General features: G+C 46.3%; 1 long non-coding RNA gene across 1 annotated transcript; it reads left to right on the forward strand.

The window, feature by feature from the left end:
* Positions 1–654: 654 nt before the first annotated feature.
* Positions 655–4,706, forward strand: LOC125975219 (uncharacterized). The gene is made up of 4 exons (XR_007483912.2): positions 655–1,549; positions 1,641–2,268; positions 3,012–3,186; positions 3,293–4,706. It is a non-coding gene; the product is annotated as an uncharacterized lncRNA (long non-coding RNA).
* The last annotated feature ends 218 nt before the right edge of the window (positions 4,707–4,924 follow it).

The following is a 4,924-nucleotide window of genomic DNA, read 5'->3' on the forward strand; positions in this document are numbered from 1 at the left end:
ACACTGCTCCCATGCTGACACACTGAGCATTTACATTTTCTTCCACGTCATGCTGCAAACATTGAGGCATTTTTATTTCCAGCAGCTGTAGAAGCACACATTCACTTCCTCAGCCAAGGCGCTATGAGCTGGCAGCTTATCTCCATTTCCATCAGGTTAGCCATCCACCCGGTCTGATCAATCTTCACACTGGAGCAGTGCCGAGGCATGTCTGCATCTACGTATATACGTTTACACTTTCCACCAACCTACAAAGGGCAGCTTTCTTTTTTTCTTCCTTCTTCTCACGCACTTTCAAAAATGGAGTCAAAAGCTGGCAACATCAAATTGAGCAGTGTTACCTGAACATCCTATGACAGTAGATTGATTATCTGGGGGGGGGGGGGGGGGGGGAATGATCACAGCATACTGGAAAGATATCTGGCCAGAGTGTTGTGTATGCTTGAAAGGCAGCACAAGGCAACATTTTTGAGGACATGTCATTTGTTTGTGCTTGGGGGGGGGTTATCTTCTCAATGTCCTGTGCATGCATGCGTGTGCACGTGTGTGTGTGCAGATTTTCAAACTACAACTAGATCAGAATAATAATTAGATAAATATTGCTATTGCAAATGCACGCTAGGTACTGCTAGTCATTATTAGAAGACCAATACAGGCGATGGCAACTTCACAGCCAGGCTGCAAGATTTGTGTGGAGAAGCAAGCATGAAGACATCAAGTCCTATTTTCTTTTGCCGCTCCCAGAGCTGTCAAAAAATGTGACAATTTCCTAAGCGTCTCAATCCAAAGTAATGAGCAATTTGTGTTTCCAGGAGCAGAATGAAAGGTTTGCCAAGTGTGCTCTTCCGGATGCTCCCTAATTCAGAGCTGGACAGAGAGAGGAAGCTGTCATCTGGATTCAATGAGCTGTCCCGGAAAGTCTCTCTCTCTCTCTCTCTCTCTCAAAATTCACTCTTCAGCCCTTGTCTTTTTTTGTGCGCCGCTTTTCCTTTCAGTCCATCGTCAACATAATAGGGACAAGATGTTTTGAATCAAACACGGAGCCAGTCTTTTTTGCCGAGTGGCTTCGAAAACACTTGATGAAGAAGACCGTCTTAAGTCATTAGTGTTAATGTGATGCTGGCTGGCTGGCTGGCCGGCCGGCTGGCAGGCCGGCTGGCTGGCCGGCCGCTTGGCCGGTTGGCTGGCTGGCCGGCAGGCTGGCCGGCAGGCAGATACATCCACTCTGGCGTGGCATTTGTGGTGCGGTCTGAAAATCATCTCAAAGAAAAAGACAAAAGGGACTCAAATTGACCTGTTCCCAACTTCCAAACCACACATACTACATAAGGAGCGAGGCAAGAAAATACACAATACGTTCTGCGGCCGCTGTGAGGACAACTAATTGCTTCATTCTTAAGTTGCCTTCGTGTTTGGCTGGAGAGATCAATTTTCCTGCTTTTCAACGATTTTACGTAACAAACATTTTTCTGTTCCAAGCCTCCATGTTGAAATGCTTCTGGTGTTTTGTCAACACCTCATCCGCAAGTTGGGAAATAAATCAGCCAAGGTTAGTAAATGATGGTCAAAGAAAGAAAGAAAGACAAATCATCTGAAATGCCTCATTCAACTCTGTCAATTTGTTTTTCTCTTTGTTTCAGAGGGAAAAGAAAAGTGATTTACAGTCAGGGTGTCAAAATGCCCAGTGTGTTGTGTTGTGTTGTGTTGTGTTGTGTTGTGTTGTGTTGTGTTGTGTTGTGTTGTGTTGTGTTGTGTTGTGTTGTCTTGTGTTGTGTTGTGCTTGGAAAGCCGGCCGCTGCCGCACGGATAGACTTGCATTGTTAATGCTTGGCCAAAGGTGATGATGGCTGGAGAAACGGATGGGAACCATTTTGTCTTATAGCATTATTATGATTATTCAATTCCCTCCTTCATTCTTTTCTCATCCTTCTCTTCTAGAGGCTGTTTTTCCACCTCCTCTTGACTGCTTCTTCATCCTACCTGCACTCACTGACTGTGTGTGTGTGTGTGTGTCTGTGCAAGCCCCAGCAGCCTCGTTAAGACCTAATCTGTCTGTCTGTCAGTGTCTGGTAATTGGAGCTGTTGGGGGGCCATCCATCCGACCAGGTGGGCGGGCATGCGATGTGTGTGTGTGTGCGTGTGTGCGTGCGTGTCCTTGTGTGTTTGTGCCGTTGCGTTTGCGCTGGACAGGAATGCAGGGATCAGTGGTTGGTTCCCACGACGTTGCCCCCCATGAGAAAGACATGAGCACTTCAAGACATTTCACAGGTGCGGTAAAACCATTTGTAAATAAAAGTGCAACATATTAGAATATATATGTATATGTATGTATTTATTTATCCGCAGTTGTTCAGTGACTTTTAAGAGAGGGAGGTGGGCGGATGGGTCAGTTTTGCCGCTCCGTCATTCGCCAGCAGCCGTCATTGTCAAGCGTTCCTGTTCTGTGCTTCTTGTGTCTTCACAAGCACAAAATGGAAGCACCCTGATTGAATCTTTGGCAATAGATGTGGGATTTACCGTTAAGGTCAAATGTTGAAGCCAAACTTTGACAAATTGCGATTGTTAGGTCAGGGGGAAGCTTTTTTTCATTTATTTTTTTACATTTTTATTGCACTCTTACTGTTGCTTGTCATTACTCTATAAATCTTTTTGTCTGAGAACCTCCTAAAGGTTGTTGACAAAAAGGTCTGGTTACGTCCTAACTTTGCAGTTGTGTGATTTAAGAGGTCTGTAAGCATCAAGCATATTGTTTTTCATTTTAAAGATGACTCCTCATGCTTGCGTTATGATGCGAATTGCAGACTATTTAATTCAAACAACATTTGCCCATACCCTACCACAATCTTTGATTTCATTTTACTCGTTGATGATTGTCTCTCTCTCTCTCTCTCTCTCTCTCGCCCTCGCCCTCGCCCTCTGTTTGGGATCTCCAATAATTTACTGTGACTCATGCGACGCAGTTGCGGTGGCTTGCTAGTTATGTGACTGTTTATCTCATGTGTACACCACAGTGGGCCACAAATGGGAGTGTTGCAAAAATAGGAATTGATAGCAGCAAATCATATTCCAGATAAAAGTCAGCAGGGATAGAGTCAACCATCAACATCCATTTTTGCACCCAATCCAAATGTCAAGAAGAATGGCACACGTTGGAACGCTCCAAAATATCTTTGGACTTTACGACAGGTATGTAACGCTTGGATTTAAGCAGCACGTTTTGTCTTACGCCTCGTGTTGACTTTCATTGTCCCGTTCACCGAGGAACGCTCATTCCCGTTTGCTCTCATTTAAGGTGCTTTTATTTTGGAGCTGTGGACGTCCCTTTTCTGTAAGCAAGCGTTTGGCCTGCCTCCTGACTAGGTTTCCTGCCTTGGGCCGGCCTTCTGCGCATGTCTGCACATGTGGATCTTTTAAGACAGCAACTTTTGGAGATGCGACAGCTTTGAAAGTCATGAACTTGGCTACCAGACTTTTGAGGACAGGGCTTCTAGTCTTCATCTCATGTGGTGTGTGTGTGTGTGTGTGCGTGCGTGCGTGCGCTTCAATGCATCCATTGTCACACACAAAGTGATTGGCTGGCTCCATGGGAATTTTCGCAGAACACAATAAGAGCACACTCGCGGATGGATATCCGTGCAGGGGCCATCCATCGGGGCCTATCGTACGAGTCGAGCAAAGAAGAGGCCTTGGCTAGAGCAGATCAGATATTCATTCCACTAGTATGGAGTTACACAGGTGAAGCTAAGCCAAATAAATAGCAGCTTTCTTTAGCTTTGGAAAACTTGCAATTGTTGTTTTGACAGACACATTTGTGATGAATGGTCTCGGACAAATGAGTCCATTGATTTAGATTTTGATTTGATTCCGTTCATGACTTTCTGCTCCTATAATGTTGTTTGGAGCCTTTTTTGTTTTTTGGTGGAAAATCCCAGCGAGTGAAAAGGACAACCTTATGCATGTGTGCTGGGCTGGGCTGGGCTGGGCTGGGCTGGGCTGTGCTGTGCTGTGCTGTGCTGTGCTGTGCTGTGCTGTGCTGTGCTGTGCTGTGCTGTGCTGTGCTGTGCTGTGCTGTGCTGTGCTGTGCTGTGCTGTGCTGTGCTGTGCTGTGCTGTGCTGGCACAGTACACGCACATTCTGGGTGTGTCACGTGTGATTTGATGGATAGATAAATCAAGGAAATTGGCATCACGATCACGCATGGAACAAACCGAGTCCACGGTAAATAAAGTCGAGATGGAATAATAAACAGTTGGCGGCAGCAGCGCTGAGACAGATGGAGGAGAACACCATCTCCTTTGAATTTACGTTGAACAAACTGTTGTGTGTCAGTCAGCACCACATGCAAGTTGATAGCCGGAGCTACTGTCATGGAGCCGGGACGATGGCGCACGTAGGATGACGTGCATGTAGGGGCTCACGATCGGCCGTCACTTTGCCAACATGTGAAAAAAAAAAAAAAAAATCTTCAATGTGCAAAAATCTGATTCCACCACAGGTCAAAAACCTATACATCACGACTATCTTCTTGGCTAACTGATGTGGGAGCAGCCATCTTTACCTGATCAGGAGCCCAAGGTGTGTGACCAAAGGCTGTGTGTGTCAAAATAAAAAGTCCAGGGCCCGAGGCCAGCAAATTTCAACCAAAGTTCAAAATGAAGCTTCATTGATGCATTTGGATGTGTCCGGTCGAGTAATGTATGCGTGTGTGTACTGCCTGCCTGCCTGCCTGCCTGCCTGCCTGCCTGCCTGCCTGCCTGCGTGGCTGTCTGCCTGCCTGCGTGGCTGTCTGCCTGCCTGACTGCCTGCCTGCCTGCCTGCCTGGCTGCTTGGCTCAGTCAACAGCTGGTATGCAGGAAAGCTGTGAGATTCATTCATTAGACAAGCTCATGCACTACATCATTACTGTCAACAGCTGCTGAGCAGG

This window comes from Syngnathus scovelli, chromosome 9 (genome assembly GCF_024217435.2).
Source record: "Syngnathus scovelli strain Florida chromosome 9, RoL_Ssco_1.2, whole genome shotgun sequence".
NCBI classification, from domain to species: domain Eukaryota; kingdom Metazoa; phylum Chordata; class Actinopteri; order Syngnathiformes; family Syngnathidae; genus Syngnathus; species Syngnathus scovelli.